Below are 24,953 nucleotides of genomic sequence, written 5' to 3'. Positions count from 1 at the left end.
ACTGGCAGACTACAGTCCACGGGGCCACAAAGAGTCAGACATGACTGAGAGACTGAGCAAACGCAATTATTTTGTTATTACTGTTATTAAAATAGCAGTGGCTAACATTTATTGGATACTTGCCATATGTCACCCAGAACACTGCAAGACCTCATTTAACCACCGCAAGGTCTCTGTACATGGTAAGAATTAGATCCCCATTTTACTGATGAAGGCACTGACGTATAGAGAGGGTTAGAAACATGTCCAAGTTCTCATGACTAGTAAAGGACAGGGCCAGAAAATTACCTAAGGTCTAAATAGTAATAAAAGATGGTGAAAGTGAAGTCGCTCAGTCATGTCCGACTCTTTGCGACCCCGTGGACAGTAGCCTACCAGGCTCTTCTGTCCATGGGATTCTCCAGGCAAGAATACTGGAGTGGGTTGCCATTTCCTTCTCCAGGGGATCTTCCTGACCCAGGGATCGAACCCAGGTCTCCCGCATTGCAGGCAGATGCTTTAACCTCTGAGCCACCAGGAAAGCCCTAAAGATGGTGAAAGGCTCCCTCCATTCTAAAATTCAGATTAGAATAGGAATCGTTTGCTGAATCATAGCTCTGAAGAAAGATAAGACTGTCTTTAAAAAAATATCATATGAAAATTATGCTTATGGAACAAACACATTACCAATAGTTCTAAAAGGTATCCCTACTCTTAACAGCTTTATAATGATAGCTAAAATATTTTATAAACCTTTTATAAAAAAAAACTACTATTCAAAAGGAAGATGACCTATAATTTCTCTATAAAATACCAGGCAGTGTAATATCCAGTTCAGCTCAGTTCAGTTCAGTCGCTCAATTGTGTCTGACTCTTTGTGACCCCATGAATCGCAGCATGCCATGCCTCCCTGTCCATCACCAACTCTTGGAGTTCACTCAAACTCACGTCCATTGAGTTGGTGATGCCATCCAGCCATCTCATCCTCTGTCATCCCCTTCTCCTCCTGCCCCCAATCCCTCCCAGCATCAGAGTCTTTTCCAATGAGTCAACTCTTCACATGAGGCCAAAGTACTGGAGTTTCAGTTTTAGCATCATTCCTTCCAAAGAAATCCCAGGGCTGATCTCCTTCAGAATGGACTGGTTGGATCTCCTTGCTGTCCAAGGGACTTCTTATTAATTTTCAGTTGACTATTTTTAAGTCACGTTTACTTTTACCATCTGTGCCTTTTTTAGCTGTGCAATTGAAATCTTTGAAAAGTAATTTCCTTATTTCCACAGGCAGAAACAATGAAACGGTACTCATATTACTTTCAGTAGAGCATATACTCTAAAATGTTTTAGCCAGAGTAACAAAAATCAAGTCAATCCTAGTTACTATCAGTTTAGAAATCTCTTAAAATTTAGACTCCATTAAAAGCCAGTTCAAGGGTTTGAGTTTCTGGATAAATCAGGACTATCACTTACTAAACTTTAGGGAATAATGAAATGTTTCTGTAGTTTTCTTCACACCACGTTTGGGTTCCCCATGCCTTTGAAAAAAAGTGAAAGTCATTCAGTCATGTCCAACTCTTTGCAACCCCATGGACTGTAGCCTGACAGACTCCTATGTCCAGAGAATTCTCCAGGCCAGAATACTGGTATCGGTAGCTGTTCCCTTCTCCAGGGGATCTTCCCAACCCAGGAATTGAACCTAGGTCTCCCGCATTGCAGGCAGATTCTTAACCAAATGAGCCACTAGGGAAGCCCAAGAAGACTGGAGTGGGTAGCCTATTCCTTCTCCAGCTGACCCAGGAATCAAACTGGGGTGTCCTGCATTGCAGGTATATTCTTTACCAACTGAGCATAGCTTTGCTCACACTAAACTTTAACTTGCAATATTTTCTTCTCCTCAGTAAACTCTCAAATATCCATTTTTTTATTGTTTAAGACTCAATTTTGTTTCACCTTTTTCTAGAACATCTTCCTCATGCCCCCACTAAAACACTCACACACTCAGAAAAAAAAAAAAAAGGTGCTTTTTTGTTTTTCCTTGTTGGTTGACTATTTTCTTTTTTAAACTTTAAACTTTGTATTTTGTGTTGGGGTATAGCCAATTAACAATGTTGTGGTAGTTTCAGGGGAACAGCAAAGGTACTCAGCAATACATATACATGTAGCCATTCTGTCCTCAACCCCTGTTCAGGCTACCACATAACACTGAGCAGAGTTCCATGTACTGTACAATAGGCCGTTGTTGGTTATCCATTTTAAATATGACCTTCCCAAAGTCCCTAACTATCCCTTCCCCCTCAGCAACCATAAGTTCATTTGTTAAGACTCTTTCTGTTTTGTAAGTTCATTTGTATCATTTCTGTTTAGATTCCACATATAAGGGATGTGATACACTATTTCTCCTTCTTTGTCTGACTCACTTTACTCAGTATGACACACTCTGGGCCCATCCCTGTTGCTGCAAATGGCATTATTTCATTCTTTTTAACAGCTGAGTAATATTCCACTGTATATAGGTTCCACATCTTCTTTATCAAAGCTGGTGGTCTTTTATGGGCTCTCTATTGCTGTATGTACCACATTATAGTACAACTGTCTGCTAACGTCTGTTTCTTCCTGACAAGATAGTTTATTATTTGTCTCAAGCAGATTTTGTATGTAGAAAAAGAACCACAAATTCTCAGAGATGAACAATAATAACCATGTGTCTCATATTTCTGAGTCACCTGGTAGTTGGTTGATCTAAACTGGCTCTACTGGCCAGTTCTTCAAGCTATGTGTCCAGCTGGGCTTGTCCTGTTGCTTAAGGCTGTATGCCTACTACTCCTGAGGTGCAGGTACTCATGGTGACAGAGGAAAAAATAAATGACTCAAGCCCCACTGACAAGCACGTTTTGTGCTACTCTTCTACTGTTTCCATCACACCAGCTAACCTCCTCTAGGGCTTCCGCGGTGGCTTAGATGGTAAAGAATCTGCTTGCACTGCAGGAGATCTTCCTGGATAGAGCAGGTCCCCTGGAGAAGGGAATGGAAACCCACTCCAGTATTCTTGCCTAGAGAATTCCATGGGCAGAGGAGCCTGGCTGGCTATAGTCCATAGGGTTGCAAAGCGTCAGACACAACTAAGTGAGTAACACTTCTACTTGCAGGCTCCTTTTAGCAAAAACAAGTCACATGGACAAGCTCAGACTCAGGGGGACAGAGAAATATGCTCCACCCCTATGGCCCAGGACAGGGCTATCAATGCACAGAATCAGTTCAAGGGAGTGGAAAGTTATATCCAACAAGCAAAATACCATGGAATGAAAAACATCTCTGATTCATCTTTATTTGTATAGCCAGTGTCTGAAATTGTACTTAATCACAAAGAGTACCCAAGATATGTTTGAAGAATAAATGCCTCTGATTTAGCAGTATCAGAGTGAGTCCCCGTATGCATCCATTTTATGAAGGATACTCCAAACCACATTAAAAATGCCAAAGATTTGAAAGAGAAGATGATGAACTGTTCATTTTAATTTACTGAGACATAAGACTTTTAATAGCTCCCCCCAAAAGCACAAAGATACAAATTTTCCCACAGTAAAATGCTAGGCTAAAAAAATTTGACAAAGGAGCAGATAGCAGTAGTCTTAGAAACTCATTCATCTGTGTTTGTGGTGTATTGTTTCACAAATGGCTACAACAACCCCTCCTTTCTCATGTACCTTCTTGCAAGGTGACTGTGTCACTCCTGCCATCAAGGAGCGGAGTCTATTTCCTTTCTCCTTGAATCCATAACTTGTTTGACCAAAATAATATGATGGAAGTGACCCGATGTGATTATGAGCCAATATCTTCAAAGGTCTTGAAATTTCTCATTTTGTTGCTTCAGAATTTGCTTTTCATGTAAAGAAACTTAGGCAAGGCAACTAAAACTGAAAGACTGTGTAAAAAGAGATGAGACACTTAGTGGAGAAGCCCTGCTGACATTCAGCACTAAGGTCCCAGAAATGTTGGTGAGGCTGTCTTGAATCCTTCATTCCCAGTTGGCCACCTCAGTCAACACTGGGTGAGATGAAATAAGCCATTCCCACTGAGCTCTGCCTGAAATTTCTGATCCACAGGTTCATGAGTAATAAAATGATCCTTGTTTTAAATCACTACATTTTTAGGGTTTATAGCAGGCAATAGATATCTAAGAGTGTTTAAAACTGCTCTTGAGAGAAGAGAAAATTGATACTGCAAACTCTGAAATAAACCAACTGGAATTGTTTTACAAATAACTGTTACAAAATTGTTTCATCTGAAGTAAAGTACATTTTGTGTTAGCATATAAAGAAAATAAGCACAGAATTGTTCAGAAAGAAAGAAAGCGGACCTCCCACTACTTCTTGTCTAAACGTGAATGTATGGATATAAATATTATTCAATTTAGCTTTGTTAGAAAAATCAGCAAGCTGTCACAGCATTTTAAACATTAACAAGTGTGATACAAATGATATACTTGACTATATTACAATTTTAAATGTCTCTACTTTTATCTAAATAATCTTTGTACCATTAAAAAATATCTCCAGTTTCTATAAACACTTAAAAATTAAACACTTAACCTCGTGTAAAAATAGTAATCCATAAGTAAGATATTAGAAATACTCAATTCCTAGCAAAAATTCAACTGGCTATTTTTGGAAAAGGTCCACTTATAAACAAAATAAACTGATCTTATGAAAGGTGTGATTTCAAGTTAAGGAGCAGTAACTTCTTTTTTTCCATCTGAGTGAGATGAAAATGCGCTCATGTGGATGCCAAACTTCTTTAAAACTCGTGTAATGAATGTAAAAGTAAACACATTTCAAGTTTGAATTCAATTCCAACTGAATATATTACAGGGCAAGTATGTCACATCCAATATTGAGGGAAACATGAAGCTTCTTAGGAAGTATAAACATTTCTACTTTAGCAAGTCTAATCTGATTCATCATCATTGGTGAGTACCAAGCAAAAAAAAAGCAATAGTTTGGAAAGATTTCAAAGATCATTAAAAGTGACAGAAAAAAGTGCTAGTGCTATTAATAAGTGCTATTAATTTTTATTTTGACTATAGGATTAACAACAGGAGATCATTTTGATTAAGGTTACACCCATTTCACATTATATTTCCTAATGCTTCCTTGTTATTAGCTTCTGGCAACATACTAAAGAGAATCTCTCTCAATTGGTATCCCTCTTTCTGAGGAAAAATGACACTGTTTATGATGACTATAGATGAGGTGATGGAAGCCATAGAGGGAAGAGGCAGAAAAAAGAGTTCTTCCATGTTCAGAATTCTTATGACTCTGTGATAGTCCCCTACACCTGCTTTTTGCAGTACATGTTTTATTTTGGCTTTTCCCTTTGAACACTATAGACAATTCAAAGTTTTGCTCAGATAGATCCACTCATCTTTGGACATTATGCATTAGCTTCCCTATCCACTACTTATTTCCCTGCAGGCCACAGTTGCAGCATGTTATTTGAATGGTACATCACTGCATCCTCAAAGCATTGTTCCAGATCAGCATTCTGGAAGCTTATGGCTATTTATGCCTGACCCTTTCCCAGGTCCATTTCAGTCAAGAATGACATGAGTTGTGCCATAAGCTTGCATTCAAGATCCTGTCTCATTTCTGAGCTAATAAGATTAGACCAGCTTGAACATGCTGCTTACTCTCTCGAGGCCTCTTGTCTCTTATCAACTCTGAAAGTTGTCATCTTTGCTGTGTCTGGTTCTCCACACTTCTGGACGCGTGATGGATCCTACTTCCTTCCCTGTTTATATCAAACGTGGCCAGCTGACTGGTTTGGGCCTATAAAATATAAGTAGAAGAAGCACTTTGGAGCAGAAATTTTAAGTGTCAGTGAGCAAGTTGCCATGTTTCCTTTCTTATGTGGCGATTATGAAAGTATATATTGAAATGAAGCCTCTATCTGCCTGTATCTCTAAGTGATTACAATGAGTAGAGCTCCTGGTCAATAAGGATGGACATGCACCATTTATTATTTTAAGCCACTGAGATCTGAGAGTTGTTTGCAGTGCAGCATAATCTAGTCTTTGGTGTCTTGCTCAAACAGCTTTCACAATGTTTATTAGGCAACATTTTCACAAAAGTGTCTTCTGATCTTATGATATAAGATGTCTCAAATGTTCAACACACCTCTTCCAAGAACAGTGCAGCAAAGCAGGTGGCCTATAAAAAAACACACTCATTGGGGCAGGGATAAAGAGGGCGCCCTGTGAGCAAGGAGAAGAAAATCACTTTGATCAATATAAAATAGCCAGAATTCTAGCAATCTCAGAGGAGAAAGCAGTCATCTCTAACAATTCATAAAAGTAATAAAGGTTGTCTTGTGAGTAAGTCCACTAGCAGAGGCTAAGAACCGGAGTCCAAGTATCTAACTGTGGTTAGATACTATATCATAGCACAGAAGGGAATAAAACAAGACCACTTTTGAAGCCAGAAGTGAATCGAAAGAATAAAAAGAACAGGTTTTCTAAAAAGACCAACATCAGATTTTAGAAAACAATGTTCACATCTCTTAATAAATTTGAAATTTTATCAGAATCCTAAAGTATATTAATTATAGCTGTTGTTTACAATCAGACTTCATTCTATCACCTAATGTAAGATCTCTTTTGCCATCTTTAAATAGTCACAAATTAAAGAAACCCTGTAGTTACTGTACATGCTATCAGACACCTACCTTGAATGGGATGTGTATACTTTCTAGTGATTAAGTCAAGGTTGCAATGCCCAGAGTAAGCAAATTAGAAAAACAGCACAAGGTACATTCAATTGCTCTACCCATTTCCAGCTGTGTGGTACACTGGACCCATTTCTGTCTGTGTGATATTCACAGGGTTCCACATCCTTGAATTCAATAAATTGTGGACCAAAAATATTCAGAAAATAAATTTCCAGAAAGCTTCAAAATGCAAAATTTGCATTTGCCATTGCCATGCAAAGGAAACTATTTACACAGTATTTACATTGTATTTACAACTATTTACATATCATTTACATCATATTATAAGTAACCTGGATGTAATTTAAAGTATATAGGAGGATGTGCATAGGTTATATGCTAATACTGCACTTGAGCACCCTCAGATTTTGGTACCACAGAGGTCCTACAACCAATCCCTTGAAAGCACTTAGGTCTGGCTGTATATTTCACAAAGTACAGTCTCTAAAACACTTAACAAAGTAGAATGAAATCTAGATCTCACCAATGAACTATTCCTGAAGCTAAATATATTAGGAATCTTATCTCACAGATAGGTATATATAAATATATGTTTATTTATTTGTTTATGATTGTTTTAATTTGGTCTATTGTCTAACAGCTACTGGTTACTATGTCCTGCTGTTTCCTAGCCTCAAAACCTATACTAACTTGAAATGTTAGTCTTATAATTTTAAAAAGCAGTGGTATCTTATGACACAGAATAATTTCTGTCAACTCTACTTAAGAAATAAATTTGCAATTCTGTTTTGTGGAGTCTTTTAAATCAAGGTCTACTAGTATCTGTCTAGAATAATTGCTATCGTTTACTGAGTATGTTACCATGTCTATGTTCAAATGGCTAAAAAACAATAAGGCTCTGATATTTAAGGACTTTTTAACAACAAAAACTGTCTTCTTTTCCTTATAATATACTGTATCTATTTGATTAAGGTAATTAAAAATTGCCTTATAAATGATTATTTCTCATATTCCCTCCTTATGCTTAGCTAATTCTAACTGTTGCAGTAGACTGTGTTTTTCTGTCCTTGGTTGTATGCTTTCTTACTTGTAACTTTCATTTTTGGTTCAGTCAATAATAAATTTTTATTTTTATTTTTTTTGATTTATATTGTAATGTTTTTTAATTTTATTTTTACTTTATTTTACTTTACAATACTGTATTGGTTTTGCCATACATTGACATGAATCCACCACAGGTGTATACAAGCTCCCAATCCTGAATCCCCCTCCCACCTCCCACCCCATATCATCTCTCTGGATCATCCCCATGCACCAGCCCCAAGCATCCTATATCCTGTATCGAACATAAACTGGCACTTCGTTTCTTACATGATAGTATACATGTTTCAATGCCATTCTCCCAAATCATCCCACCATCCCCCTCTCCCTCAGAGTCCAAAAGTCCGTTCTATACATCTGTGTCTCTTTTGCTGTCTCGCATACAGGGTCATCATTACCATCTTTCTAAATTCCGTATATATGTGTCAGTATACTGTATTGGTGTTTTTCTTTCTGGCTTACTTCACTCTGTATAATCAGCTCCAGTTTCATCCATCTCATTAGAACTGATTCAAATGTATTCTTTTTAATGGCTGAGTAATACTCCATTGTGTATATGTACCAAGGCTTTCTTATCCATTCATCTGCTGATGGACATCTAGGTTGTTTCCATGTCCCGGCTATTATAAACAGTGCTGCGATGAACATTGGGGTACTGTGTCTCTTTCAATTCTGGTTTCCTTGGTGTGTATGCCCAGCAGTGGGATTGCTGGGTCATAAGGCAGCTCTATTTCCAATTTTTTAAGGAATCTCCACGCTGTTTTCCATAGTGGCTGTACTAGTTTGCATTCCCACCAACAGTGTAAGAGGGTTCCCTTTTCTCCACACCCTCTCCAGCAATTATTGCTTGTAGACTTTTGGATCACAGCCATTCTGACTGGTGTGAAATGATACCTCATTGTGGTCTTGATTTGCATTTCTCTGATAATGAGTGATGTTGAGCATAACAATAACTTTTTAAATATCTACTTATCTAATCTCAAGATGGTCGCTGGTCTCAATGATTTTAGAATCTGGTGGGAATAAAAGACACTATCTAGTAAAGAGAAAATGCAGGCTTCGTTCACTATTTCCTGAGTGTGTGTGATTTTTAGAGACCTCTACTTTTGTTTTCATGAAACCATGAGACCAGTGGAGTCTCTGAAAGTTAGGGAACCAGGTGGAGGGATTCACCACTACTGGGTGAATTTCCAGGATTCTAGGATTCCCATATACCATGAAGAAGTTGTAGCAGAGAGAGTATAAGTAGAGAGTAGATGTGAAGTTCCACTTGTAGGTGAAACTCTACGCATTTTGACTCTTAATACAGAACTGAATATAAATGTCTTTTCCATTTGTAAAGGGGAGAGCACTGGGAGTTTTTTTAATGTGGCTTTCCACAGCTAAAAAGAAAACTATTTTTTAAAAATCATGCAAGAGAAAAGTAATGTTTCAAACAGGATTAAAATGAGTTATGTCTGTGAGGGTAGTGACTAATAAATTTTACACCTCAATGAAACATGTAATCTCTCATTTTTATATGGGTGTCTAGTATATGATTTTCAAGGTTCTCAGAACACATCTTCAATAATCTCTGAAGTCTTTTTGAAGTTTTTTTTCTTTAGCTGATGAAAGAAGTGGAGACAGAGAAAATGAGTGCATAAAGTTCAAGGGTTACAGAATGAAGCATGCTCTATCAAGTGTCTCTATAATGATAAATGGGACTGGGCAGCAATGAAATCTCATTGATTGTCCCTGTTTAAACCATATTTGTAACAGGACTGGTTTTAAGTTTCCTGTTTATAGGAGACATTGAAAATGGTGATCCATATAGAAAAAAAAAAAATCAGGACGGGGAGAAGTCCAAAGACTATGTCCATGGTGGAATAGCTGATGAACTGAATATCATTCATATTTAGAGAAACTGAATGAAGCCTTTCAGGTAGAATGGACAGGAAAACTTCATCTGTATTTTTCCAGATTAGTCTGTATTTCAACATGTAGAAAATACAAAGAGACAAAGATCTGAATAAAAATGTGAAAACAGAACTGTTTAACAATGAGAAAAACTTCCTATTAGGCAGTGAACTTCACCTTACTTAACATAATATATTTTATAAAGTGTCCAGCTAAGTGGCCCTTCACTTAGGGTATAAAATACTTAGGGTATTTTATTATATTCTGTGTGTGTTTTTTTTTAATTGGGGGAAATTGTTTTGTAATGTTGTGCTGGTTTCTGCCATTCAGCAATGTAAATCAGCCATAAGTATACATATGTTCCCTCCTCACTGAACTTTCCTCTCACCCCCTACCCCATCCCACCCCTCTAGTTGTCACAGAGCACTGGATTTGAGCTCCCTGCATCATACAGCAAATTTCCATGGGCTATCTAATTTTACACATGGTAATGTGTATGTTTCAATGCTACTCTCTCAATTTGTCCCACCTTCTCCTTCCCCCACTGTGTCCACAAGTTTGTCCTCTACGTCTGCATCTCTATTTGGACCATGTAAATAGGTTCATCAAGGACTTCCCTATACCTCAGATGGTAAAGAAACTGCCTGCAATGCAGGAGACCTGGGTTTGATCCCTGGGTTGGGAAGATCCTCTGGAGAAGGGAATGGCAATCCACACCAGTATTTTTCCCTGGAAAACCCCAAGGACAAAGGAGCCTGGTGGGCTACAGTCTGTGGGGTTGCAAAGAGTCAGACACGACTGAGCAGCTAACACTAACTAAATAGGTTCATCAGTACCATTTCTCTAGATTCCATATATATGTGTTAATGTACAATATTTGTTTTTCTCTTGCTGACTTACTTCACTCTATAACAGGATCTAGGTCCATCCACCTTGCTACTACTGACTCAAATTCATTCCTTTTTATGATGAGTAATATTCCATTGTATAAATGTCCCACAGCTTCTTTATCCACCCATCTGTCAATGGACAATTAGGTTGCTTCCATGTCCTTGCTATTGTAAATAGTGCTGAAGAATATTGAGGCACATGTGTCTTTTTGAACTATGGTTTTCTCAGGGTATATGCTCAGCAGTGGGATTGCTGGGTCATATGGTATTTTATTCCCAGGTTTTTAAGAAATGTCCATACAGTTCTCCATAGTGGCTTTATCAATATACATTGCCACCAACTGTGCAAGAGGATTCTCTTTTCCCCACATTGTCTATAGCATTTACTGTTAGTAAATTTTTTTGATGATGGCCATTCTGCCCAGTGTGAGGTGATTCCTCGTTGTAGCTTTGATTTTCATTTCTCTAACCACAGGAAATGTTGAACATTTTTTCCATGTGTTTATTGGCCATCTTTATGTCTTCTTCGGAGAAGTGTCTGTTTAGGTCTTCTACCCATTTTTTGATTGGGTTGTTTGTTTTTGTAATATTGAGCTGCCTGAACTCTTTGTATATTTTGGAGATTAATCCTTTGTCAGTTGCTTCATTTGCAATTATTTCCCCCCATTTTGAAGATTTTTTTTTCATCTTGTTTATGGTTTCCTTTGCTATGCAAAAGCTTTTACGTTTACCTGGAAATAAAGCTACCTAAGGAGACAAAAGATCTGCATACAGAAAACTAAAGGACACTCATGAAAGAAAGTAAACGTGACACACAGACAGATAGAGAAATGTATCATGTTCTTGGATTGGAAGAAGCAACATTGTGCAAATGACTATATTGCAAAACACAATCTACAGATTCAATGGAATCCCTGCAAAATTACCAATGACACTTTTCACAGAACTAGAACAAAAAACTTCACAATTTGTATGGAAACAGAAAAGATCCCAAATAGCCAAAGCAATCTTGAGAAAGAAAAATGGAGCTAGAGGAATCAAACTTCCTGACTTCAGACTATACTACAATGCTATGGTCATCAAGACAGCATAGTACTGGCACAGAAACAGAAATATAGACCAAAGGAACAAGCTAGAAAGCCCAGAGATTAATCCACGCATCTATGGGTACCTTATCTTTAATTAAGCAGGAAAGAATACACAATGGAGAAAAGACAATAAGTGGGAAAACTGGATAGCTATGTATAAAAGAATGAAATTAGAACACTTCATAACATCATATACAAAAATAAACTTAAAATGGATTAAAGACCTAAATGTAAGACCAGAAACTTTAAAACTCTTGGATGAAACTCTGTTCATAGATAGAACATTCTTTGACATAAATTGCAGCAACATCATCTATGACCCACCTCCTAGAGTAATGGCAATAAAAACAAAAATAAGCAAATGGGGACTAATTAAATTCATTAACTTTTAAAACATTTTATTGCACACAGACAGGGGACTATGCTTGTCTATTGCATGAAGACAAAGAACTAGGCAGGAGAAGAGGATGAGATGGTTGGATGGCATCACCAACTCAAGTTCCAGCAAGCTCCAGGAGATGGTGAAGGACACTTTGACATCAAAATTATTATTATATCTATACAGAAATCTGTTGCATTTCTGTATGCTAACAATAATCATAAGGAGAAATTAAGGAAATAATCCCATTTACCATTGCATCAAAAAGAATTAAAATACCTAGGAAAATAAACCTACATAAGGAAGCAAAAGATCTGTATTCTGAAAACTGTAAGACACTGATGAAAAAAATTAAGCAACACAAACAGATGGATGGAAAGATACATCATGTTCTTGGATTGAAAGAATTAATAGTTTTAAAATAACCATACTACCCAAGGTAATCTACAGATGGTGTGCAATCACTATCAAATTACCAGTGGAGTGGGGTATTTCACAGAACTGAAACAAATAGTTTTTAAATTTGTATGGAAACAGAAAAAAACCCAAAGAGAAAAATAATTCTGAGAAAGGACAGAACTGGAGAAATCATGTTCCTTGACTTCAAACTATACCACAAATCTATAGCAATAAAAACAGTATGGACTGGCACAAAAAATAACACATAGATCAACAGAACAGAATAAAGAGCCCAGAAATAAGCACATACACTTATGGTCAATTAATCTATGACAAAGGGAGCAAGAATATACAATGGGGAAAAAAGCAGTCTCCTAGACAAGTGGGGCTGAGAAATTGAACAACCACATGGAAAAAACATTACAACATTCTGTAACATGGTATACAAAAAAATCTCAAAATGGATCAATGCAATTCTCATCAAAATATCAACTGCCTTTTTTGAAAAATTTTAAAAGGAAGGAAAAAGGAGTACTCACACTAATACAGTGGCATAAAGAGAGACATATCGATCAATGGAATAGAATTGTGAATCCAGAAATACACCATTCCACTTATGGTCAGCTAACTTTCACAGCCAAAGATGGAGAAGCTCTATACAGTCAACAAAAACAAGACCAGGAGCTGACTGTGGCTCAGATCATGAATTCCTTATTTCCAAATTCAGACTCAAATTGAAGAAAGTAGGGAAAACCGCTAGACCATTCAGGTATGACCTAAATCAAATCCCTTATGATTATACAGTGGAAGAGAGAAATAGATTTAAGGGCCTAGATCTGATAGATAGAGTGCCTGATGAACTATGAAATGAGGTTCGTGACATTATACAGGAGACAGGGATCAAGACCATCCCCATGGAAAAGAAAGGCAGAAAAGCAAAATGGCTGTCTGGGGAGGCCTTACAAATAGCTGTGAAAAGAGGAGAAGTGAAAAGCAAAGGAGAAAAGGAAAGATATAAGCATCTGAATGCAGAGTTCCAAAGAATAGCAAGAAGAGATAAGAAAGCCTTCTTCAGTGATCAGTGCAAAGAAATAGAGGAAAAGAACAGAATGGGAAAGACTAGAGATCTCTTCAAAAAAATTAGAGATACGAAGAGAACATTTCATGCAAAAATGGGCTCGATAAAGGACAGAAATGGTATGGACCTAACAGAAGCAGAAGATATTAAGAAGAGGTGGCAAGAATACACAGAAGAACTGTACAAAAAGATCTTCACAACCCGGATAATCACGATGGTGTGATCACGCATCTAGAGCCAGACATCTTGGAATGTGAAGTCAAATGGGCCTTAGAAAGCATCACTATGAACAAAGCTAGTGGAGGTGATGGAATTCCAGTGGAGCTGTTTCAAACCCTGAAAGATAATGCTGTGAAAGTGCTGCACGCAATAGGCCAGCAAATTTGGAAAACTCAGCAGTGGCCACAGGACTGGAAAGGTCAGTTTTCATTCCAATCCCAAAGAAAGGCAGTGCCAAAGAAAGCTCAAACTACCACACAATTGCATTCATCTCACGTGCTAGTAAAGTAATGATCAAAATTCTCCAAGCCAGGCTTCAGCAATACGTGAATCGTGAACTTCCAGATGTTCAAGCTGGTTTTAGAAAATGCAGAGGACCCAGAGATCAAATTGCCAACATCTGCTGGATCATGGAAAAAGCAAGAGTTCCAGAAAAACATCTACTTCTGCTTTATTGACTATGCCAAAGCCTTTGACTGTGTGGATCATGTGGATCACAATAAACTGCGGAAAATTCTGAAAGAGATGGGAATATCAGACACCTGACATGCCTCCTGAGAAATCTGTATGCAGGTCAGGAAGCAACAATTAGAACTGGATATGGAACAACAGACTGGTCCCAAATAGGAAAAGGAGTGCATCAAGGCTGTATATTGTCACCCTGCTTATTTAACTTATATGCAGAGTACATCATGAGAAACGCTGATCTGGAAAAAGCACAAGCTGGAATTGAGATTGCCGGGAGAAATCTCAATAACCTCAGATATGCAGATGACACCACCCTTATGGCAGAAAGTGAACAGGAACTAAAAAGCCTCTTGATGAAAGTGAAAGAGGAGAGTGAAAATGTTGGCTTAAAGCTCAACATTCAGAAAATGAAGATCATGGCATCTGGTCCCATCACTTCATGGGAAATAGATGGGGAAACAATGGAAACAGTGGCTGACTTTATTTTTCTGGGCTCGAAAATCATTGCAGCCATGAAATTAAAAGACGCTTACTCCTTGGAAGAAAAGTTATAACCAACCTAGATAGTATATTCAAAAGCAGAGACATTACTTTGCCGACTAAGGTCCATCTAGTCAAGGCTATGGTTTTTCCAGTGGTCATGTGTGGATGTGAGAGTTGGACTGTGAAGAAGGCTGAGTGCTGAAGAATTGATGATTCTAAACTGTGGTGTTGGAGAAGACTCTTGAGAGTCCCTTGGACTGCAAGGAGATCCAACCAGTCCATTCTGAAGGGGATCAGCCCTGGGATTCCTTTGGAAGGAATGATGCTAAAGCTGAAACTCCAGTACTCTGGCCACTTCATGCGAAGAGTTGACTCATTGGAAAAGACTCTGATGCTGGGAGGGATTGGAGGCAGAAGGAGAAGGGGATGACAGAGGATGAGATGGCTGGATGGCATCACTGACTCGATGAGTGTGAATCTGAGTGAACTCCGGGAGTTGGTGATGGACAGGGAGGCCTGGCCTGCTGTGATTCATGGGGTCGCAAAGAGTCAGACATGATTGAGTGACTGAACTGAACTGAACTTTCACAAGGGTGCCACAGTAATTCAGCGCAAAAAAGAAAAAAAAAGAAAACCTTGCTGGACTAATTTAATATCTACATGCATAAAAATTAAGTTTGACCTCTAGCTCATACTATTTATAGACGTTGATTCAAAATAAGTCATGGAGTTAAATGTAAGAACTGAAAGTAGAAAACCCTTAGAAGTAAACATAGGAATAAATCTGTAACCTTGGATTAGGCCATGATTTCCTACATAAGACATCACAAACACAAGCAACAATAAATAGATAGACTGCACTTCATCAAAATAAAACTTTCATGCTACAAAGGTCACCACTAAACTGGTAGAAAAAGCCACAGAATGAGAGTAATATTTAGAAACCATATATTTCCTAAGGGATGTGTTTTCAGAATATTTAAAGAATTCTTATAACTCAGCAGCAAAAAAACAACATAATTTAAAAATAGATGAAGAATTTCAAAAAATATTTCTCAACCTACAGATGACCAATAAGCACATGAAAAGATATTCATCATTAATCATAAGAGAAATGCAAATGAAAGCCACAGTGATATATCCATGTACACTAGGATAATTATAATAAAAATGGCGGACAGTAACAAGGGTTAGTGGGGATTTGGAATAATTAGAATCTTCATAGGGTGCTGGTAGAAATTTAAAGTTATGCAACCACTTTGAAAAATAGTTAAGAAACTCTTCAAAAAAGTGGTACATAAAGTTACCACTTGACCCAGCAATTCCACTCCTAAGTATATAACCAATAGACTTGAAAACATACGTCTACATGAAAATGTGCCCAAAAATGTCAAAGCAGCATTATTCATAATAACCAAAAGGTACAAAGAGTCTAAATTTCCATCAACTGATAACATGGATGAATGAAAATGTATCATGTCCACACAATGAAATAGTATTCAGCAACACAAAGGAATCAAATACTGATGTGGACGATCTTGAAAACTTTATGCTAAGGAAAATAAGTCAAACACAGAAGGCCGTGTATTGTATGATTCCACTTATATGAAATGCACAGAGTAGGTAAATCCATATAGATAGAGGGCAGATTGGTGATTCGCAAGGGCTGAAGGGACTCAGAATGGTAAAGAATCCACAGGCAATGCGGTAGACCTGGATTTGATCTCTGGGTTGGGAAGATCCGCTGGAGGAGGGCATGGCAACCCACTCCAATATTCTTGCCTGGAGAATCCCATGGAGAGAGGCATCTGGCAGGCTAGCCAGGCAGTCACAAAGAGTCGAATATGACTGAGTGATTAAGATTGTACAGGGACTGGAGGATCAGAGAGAACAGAGGAAATAGCTATTGAGTATGGGCTTTTCCTATTTTCCAGTATTCTTGCCTGGAAAATCCCATGGATGGAGGAACCTGGTAGGCTACAGTCCATGGGGTCGCAAAGAGTCGGACACAACTCAGCGACTTCACTCTCCTCTTTAGGGTGATGCAAATATTCTAAAATTAGTGACGATTGTTGCACAACTCTATAAACTTTTAAATTAAACTTTAAAAGAATGAATTTTATTTGTGAATTATATCTCTTAACAGTTCAGTTCAGTTCAGTTGCTCAAACGTGTCCAACTCTGCGACCCCATAAATCGCAGCACACCAGGCCTCCCTGTCCATCACCAACTCCGGGAGTTCACTTAAACTCATGTCCATCGAGTCAGTGATGCCATCCAGCCATCTCATCCTCTGTCGTCCCCTTCTCCTCCTGCCCCCAGTCCCTCCCAGCATCAGGGTCTTTTCCAAGGAGTCAACTCTTCCCATGAAGTGGCCAAAGTACTGGAGTTTCAGCTTTAGCATCATTCCTTCCAAAGAAATCCCAGGGCTGATCCCCTTCAGAATGGACTGGTTGGATCTCCTTGCAGTCCAAGGGACTCTCAAGAGTCTTCTCCAACACCACACTTCAAAAGCATCAATTCTTCAGCACTCAGCTTTCTTCACAGTCCAATTCTCATATCCACACATGACTACTGGAAAAACCATAGCCTTGGCTAGACGGACCTTAGTCAGCAAAGTAATGCCTCTACTCTCCAATATGCTATCTAGTTTGGTTATAACTTTCCTTCCAAGCAGGAAGCGTCTTTTAATTTCATGGCTGCAGTCACCATCTGCAGTGATTTTCAAGCCCAGAAAAATAGAGTCAGCCACTATTTCCATTGTTTCCCCATCTATTTCCCATGAAGTGATGGGACCAGATGCCATGGTATTCATTTTCTGAATGTTGAGCTTTAAGCCAACTTTTTCACTCTCCTCTTTCACTTTCATCAAAAGGCTTTTTAGTTCCTCTTCACTTTCTGCCATAAGGGTGGTGTCATCTGCATATCTGAGGTTATTGATATTTCTCCCAGCAATCTTGATTCCAGCTTGTGCTTCTTCCAGCCCAGCGTTTCTCATGATGTACTCTGCTCATAAGTTAAATAAGCAGGGTGACAATATACAAACTTGACATACTCCTTTTCCTATTTGGAACCAGTCTGTTGTTCCATGTCCAGTTCTAACTGTTGCTTCCTGACCTGCATATAGGTTTCTCAACAGGCAGGTCAGGTGGTCTGTATTCCCATCTCTTTCAGAATTTTCCACAGTTTGTTGTGATCCACATAGTCAAAGGCTTTGGCATAGTCAATAAAGCAGAAATAGATGTTTTCTGGAACTCTCTTGCTTTTTCCATGATCCAGCAGATGTTGGCAATTTGATCTCTGGTTCCTCTGCCTTTTCTAAAACCAGCTTGAACATCTGAAAGTTCATGGTTCACGTATTGCTGAAGCCTGGCTTGGAGAATTTTGAGCATTACTTTACCAGCATGTGAGATGAGTGCAATTGTGTGGTAGTTTGAGAATTCTTTGGCACTGCCTTTCTTTGGGATTAGAATGAAAACTGACCTTTTCCAGTCCTGTGGCCACTGCTGAGTTTTCCAAATTTGCTGGCATATTGAGTGCAGCACTTTTACAGCATCATCTTTCAGGATTTGAAATAGCTCCACTGGAATTCCATCACTTCCACTAGCTTTGTTCGTAGTGATGCTTTCTAAGGCCCACTTGATTTTACATTCCAGGATGTCTGGCTCTAGGTGAATGATCACACCATCGTGATTATCTTGATTGTGAAGATCTTGTTTGTACAGTTCTTCTGTGTATTCTTGCCACCTCTTCTTAATATCTTCTGCTTCTGTTAGGTCCATACCATTTCAAATAGAGCATTGTAAGAATATGTTTAATAAATAAAGACAGTAAAAAATAAATGCCCTAAGTTATTAGATAAAGGACAAATAACTCAGAAATACAGTATCCTTATTCTTAGCCTACATTAATAGCCATTCTATTGTGCATAGCCATTACTAAGTAGTAAATTGAAAAAGATCATGAAAAAGATGTGCTCCATCCCTAAGTTTCTTATATTTTATAATTTAGTGTAAGGAGACTCTGTAGGTTTATCCTTTATCATATAGAACAATTTGTGTATGAAGAAGAACAGACCGCAGGGACTTTAATGTGAAATTGCGGGGGGGTGGGAGGGGAAGAGCTAACTCTCCAAATACTCAGCCTGAGGATGATGACTGCAGTGTGCATAAGCTAGCAGTTCTCAGCTTAAAATATATACATAGATATTCCCTCCAGTGTGCAAGATTGCTCTTGATTGACCCAGTCCTCTGTCCCTGCCTTACTCACCAGAACCCCACCTTTCAATACTCTGTATGTTAGCAGCCTTAGCAAACAAAATCTCCATCATCTAACCCTTCTACATCCTGCCTCATAAAAGTATCTCCAAGATTCTAAAGGGACTGATTGTGTCCCATAATCAAGTCAATCAACAGGTCAAGAAGTAGAAACGAGTGAGTTTTCTAATCAACGTTTCCCAGATGTTAAATTTGTAAGGCACAGATTTCTACAATTCTACAGAACAGAAAACACAGATAGGAATGATAGTGGTAAATAGGGAGATCATTCAAAGATGCAAAGGCCTTTGCCAGATATTTATTACATATTTATTCTACCCAGGATGCCGAAGAAGCACAGGTGTCCTTATAAATAAAGCAAACCTACAAACATTCACTTTCAGAGCTTGGAGAGTTCTTATAAATCATCTAGACCAACCCCCTTATTTTATGACGTAGAATACTGCAGAGTTGAGAAGAAAACAGATATGATTAGTTCACACAGGGAACTGCAGATGTGGAACTTCTTGATTTATGGACCAGTCATCTCTTGACAGATTTAGTTTCACCTCTTCAGAGCAACAGCAAATTGTTTGAAAAGGTTATCCCATCTCTTTTAACAAAGCAAAGTGTGAGCCCTTTATGTAAAGTGCACATGAAAAAGTTTAAATTACTCCTCTTGGGCCCTTAAATTGCTCAGAGACAACCCTAGCACCACAAAAATCTATTTTCTAGTTAGTCTCACATTATCCTTTAATGTAATATGATGAGGATCATGTCATCTGGTCCCATCACTTCATGGGAAATAGATGGGAAAGCAGAGGAAACAGTGTCAGACTTTATTTTGGGGGGCTCCAAAATCACTGCAGATGGTGATTGCAGCCATGAAATTCAAAGACGCTTGCTCCTTGGAAGAAAAGTTATGACCAACCTAGATAGCATATTGAAAAGCAGAGACATTACTTTGCCAACAAAGGTCCATCTGGTCAAGGCTATAGTTTTTCCAGTGGCCATGTGTGGATGTGAGAGTTGGGTTGTGAAGAAAGCTGGGCACCAAAGAACTGATGCTTTTGCACTGTGGTGTTGGAGAAGACTCTTGAGAGTCCCTTGGACTGCAAGGAGATCCAACCAGTCCATTCTGAAGGAGATCAGCCCTGGGATTTCTTTGGAGGGAATGATGCTAAAGCTAAAACTCCAGTACTTTGGCCACCTCATGTAAAGAGTTGACTCACTGGAAAAGACCCTGATGCTGGGAAGGATTGGGGGCAGGAGAAGGGGACGACAGAGGAAGAGATGGCTGGATGGCTGGATGGACGTGAGTTTGAGTGAACTCTGGGATTTGGTGATGGACAGGGAGGCTTGGCATGCTGTGATTCATGGGGTCGCAGAGAGAGTCAGACACAACTGAGCCACTGAAGTGAACTGAACTGAACTGAACTGATGGAGGCAGGTTAACTGTCTCAAAGGTTTGACTTACTAGAGAGTATCACAGAGTGAAGTAAGTCAAGGAGAAAAACAAATATTGGATGTTAATACATATATGCGGAATCTAGAAAAAATGGTACCGATGAATCTATTTGCAGAGCAGGAGTAGAGGCTCAGAGAACAGACCTGTGGGCACAGTGAGGGGAAAGGCAGGGTGGGACGAGTTGCGAGAGAAGCACTGAAACATATATATTACCATATGTAAAACAGATAGCCGGTAGGAAGCTGCTGTATAACCCAAGGAGCTCAACACAGTGCTTTGTGACAAACTAGAGGAGTCAGATGGGGTAGGATATGAGAAAGAGGTTTAAGAAGGAAGGGACATAAATATACTTATGGTTGATTCATGTCATTGTATGGCAGAAACCAACACAACATTGTAAAGCAATCATCCTCCAGTTGAAAATAAATTTTAAAAAACTATTTAAAACAGAAAGATGGCATAGATGATCTTATTTGCAAAGCAGAAATGCAGACACAGAGGTAGAGAACAAATGTACGGATTCCAAGTGGAAAAGAGTGGGATGGGAGCGATTGGTATACTGGAATTGACACATATATACTATTGATTGTGTTGTTGTTTAGTCACTTAGCCGTGTCTGACTCTTTGCAACCCTGTAGACTGTAGCCCACCAAGCTCCTCTGTCCATTCCCAGGCAAGAACACTAAAGTGGGTTGCCATTTCCCCCTCCAGAGAATCTTCCTAACCCATGGATCGAACCCATGTGTCCTGCATTGGCAGGTGGATTCTTTACCACTGAGCCACCAGGGAAGCCCCACACTGTTGATTCTAGTATAAAGTAGATAACTAATGAGAACCTACTGTACAGCACTGGAAGCTCTGCTCAATGCACTGTGGTAACCTGAATGGGAAAGAAGTCCAGAAGGGAGGGGATATGTGTATACGTATGGCTGATTCATTTTGCCGTACAGTAGAAACTGACAAAACACTGTAAAGCAACTATATCCTTTATCTAGAAACCAAAAATTCAACCATATAGGGAACCCAAGAGAATAGTTTTCTCATCAATATTCCCCCAGCTTGTCTCTTCTGCTCCTCTTTGATGTCTTAAAGGTCTTTGGACTTCCCTCTTGCCTTATTTCCATCCCTGCTCAAACATCCAAATACATAGCAGAAAGGGCAGGACTGAGACAGAGGGTAGAAGACTGAATGTTTTTCCCTTTGCCCATCTTGAAGACTCTCCCTGTTTTCCATGCCCCAAATATATAAACAAGCTTCCCCACTGCCTGGTCTGTTAGCTCCATCCTCACTTATCTTAGGCTGTCAGCACACTGCAGAGAGATACAGTCCTCTCACAGTTTTTCATGAAACAAAAGTCTGGTATTGGGAGTGGGCAGGACTGCATTCTGATCATCAATTATAACAGTCGTATTTTGGTTTTCTTTTTTAATTTCAAACAAACTGCAGTTTGGAAAAGCAATGTTTTTTGTTTATCATGTCAAGTTCTTATGAAAGTATTTGAGTTGGATTTCATCCAAAATCTATAACTCACCATGTAATGCATAATTTTGCTGTCATATGGCTGCAAATTTTGACACTTATTTTGCCAAAAATCATAGGTATGAATATGAAAGAGGCCCCCTCTGAGATTTATTGCTGAATGTCCCACTAGTTCCCTTTCCTTTCTTTCATTGTCAAAGCTCAACCATCCATTGTTTCATCAAGCAGATTTTCTTGCCCTTTGTTTGTGCACAGATTCACTTAATCACCTTTTTAAAAGTCCGTATGTTAATTTATTTTAATTGTTAATTTTTAAAATGTTACTTTTTGACTCCTTTAATACTAAGTGCCTTAAAATGTCTCAGAAAAATTTTCACAGCAAAAATAAATGTATACGATTTTACAGTTCCCTCAAAATGTCCAAAGTTGTGAATATTAACTGTGAAACTTTTATTATTATTTCAATTTTTATGTTAATAAAACCTCCTTCCCATTGCATTTTGCTTTAAATTACTTTGTTTCATGCATATGAGGCACTAATTAAAGAAAATGGATACCTTTTTAACCTGCGAATTATTAAAATTTAAGTAACTCCAAAATTCAGCATTTTCTGGGTTAAATTAGTGCACTACTTCAGTATCTGCAATTCAAATAAGTTCTCTGAGAAATTGGCCTCCATAACCAGTGACGTGCTGCTGTACTGAACAGATCTCCAAAATATCCTAACAGATTTCTTTCTTTCATTGTAGAATTGTTTCCATCTGGTGCTTAGATATTAAACCTGGAATATGTAAAGTCTCTCCCCTCTCACCCTGTTTGACTTCCAAATGCTGGCAAATAATTTGCATTGTCAATGAATTGATGATTAAAATTGTGAATTTAACTGCTTCGTTGTAGGAGGCCAATTTAAAGTGACATAAAGTAGTGGATTTTTCTCTTAAATTTTGAGACATGGAGAAACTTAAAATGTTGTTTGTAAATATTCTCATTCAAAGCTGTTTAGCTTGAAAAGAATAAAACTTTTCTTGATTTTTCCAAGTTCAAGATATTGAAAAAAATTTATGAACAGTTTTAGAGGTTAGCTTTTATACGTATATACTTATGACTGAACGTGAACTTCTAAAAAGACATGTGTGTACAATTAGGTAGATAAGTAAATAGATGTTTTACTGTGTGCATGTATGTGTTAGTAGCTCAGTTGTGTCCAACTCTTTGCGACCCCATAGACTGTAGCCTGCCAGGCTCCTCTGTCCATGGAAATCTCCAGGCAAGAATATTGGAGTGAGTTGCCATTTCCTTCTCCTGTGTGCATGTAGAAGTTTCCAAGATCCTAGTTCACTGACAATTTCTTCATGAGAAGTTTAAAGATCCTTCACGGTAATAGAAAATGTCTGACTTTTAAGACTGGCAACATTTTTCATAGCATCTTAATTGGAAAGCAGAGAGTTACTTCTAAGAAACATAATTGCTTCCAGAAATGTTTAAACCACTAGGGGAATGTTTATATGAAGTGAGCAATAGTAGAAAGGAGTGAATAAGCCAATTCTATGCACACTGCAGTGTAAAAGCCTGGGAGCACACACGTAGAGATATATAAGAGAACCACATGCAGGACGCAATCATTACGCTCAATCTCTTTCTTCTTTTCACGGGTCCTGAAACTTCAACCCACGTCGCATAGCCTCGCAGTGGATCTCGCATGCTTTCCAGAGCAAATAGGCATCCAGAAATCTTGTCCAAACCTTCACACGACATGCCTGTCCTCCTCGCACCATTCTTTTCTTTTTGATGTCCCATCATACTTTCTTCACATTGTCTCTTATTTAATAGCTTCTTTTGATCTTTCTCTTAAATTTGATCTGCCTTGATCTTCTGGAATACTCTCTAATGCTCTGAAGTTAAAAACTGCACATTTTTCCATTTCATGTCCATTTCATGGCTTATTGAAAATAACTATGAGTTTCTACATAGCACATGAGACTCTTTACCATCTCTGTTCACTGTACTCACATTTAACTTAGAAAAAAAAAAAAAGTCTTAAAGACTCACACGAAAGGAATTGGCACAACTTTCAACAGGATAGCTAAGGATGTTTTGCTGATAAGCATGTAATCACTTAACTGATTCTAATGAACATTTGTGGGAATCTTTTAAAGCATGTTAGTTCAGCTAGATCTCAGCAGGACCCATCATCTTGACCCCCAAATCTCCAAAAGAAAAACTATTTATTAAAATGAGTGAGAATTTTCCATAAAGCTTCAAGAGGTCATGGAATGAATTTTTATAGTTGCCTGCCATGCAAAATATTATAGTATACATTTAAAGCTAATATTGGAATGAGACAAATCTCCCAGGACAAGCATTCTCAAAATATTGTATATGCCTTAAACTAAAAACTGAAAAAGACCCAAACACCAATTGCAGTTGGCAACATGTAAATATTATAGAAAATCACAATGTGTTCTGGCTGAAAGCAGCAAAAACAAAATAGCTATGCTGAGAAGTGACTGATGTGATTGCCGTGTCTTTTCATCCATTCAGAAAACAGAAAGGAAAATGTAATTTCATCTGATGAAATGTTACGCTGACTTTTGTCTCCTCTTTCCTTCCTCTCTCCTATCTGCCCTCCACTCCACCCCAATCCCCTGAAGTTCTTCCATTTGTATCAGAGCAGCACAAACTCAGAGAAGGGGTGGAGTCTGATATTTCGGGTGGTCTTAGCAAACTTTAGTCTTTGGCTAACCTCTCCTTAGATTGGTAAGCAGCCAAGAATTTCCAATATTAGGGAGAGCCACTTGGTAAAGCTGTATATGCATGTTAGGGTGCTTGTCAATATATTTGCTCTGACATAATAAGCAAAACTGAACAACAACAGGGCCTCAGCAGCCAAAGTAACATTTCTCCCAAACTTAAAACATATCCTTGTGTAAGTTATGGTTCTTATTTGGTTTCAGTGTTCATTTATTTCAGTTTATTGTTTGACATCTCCCACTAGCTGAGCCAGGAAACCATGGCAGGGCCTCAAAAAAATAACTCCATCCCCACATTTA

This window comes from Ovis aries, chromosome 1, assembly GCF_016772045.2.
Source record: "Ovis aries strain OAR_USU_Benz2616 breed Rambouillet chromosome 1, ARS-UI_Ramb_v3.0, whole genome shotgun sequence".
NCBI classification, from domain to species: domain Eukaryota; kingdom Metazoa; phylum Chordata; class Mammalia; order Artiodactyla; family Bovidae; genus Ovis; species Ovis aries.
Note: the sequence above shows the minus strand (reverse complement) of the source record.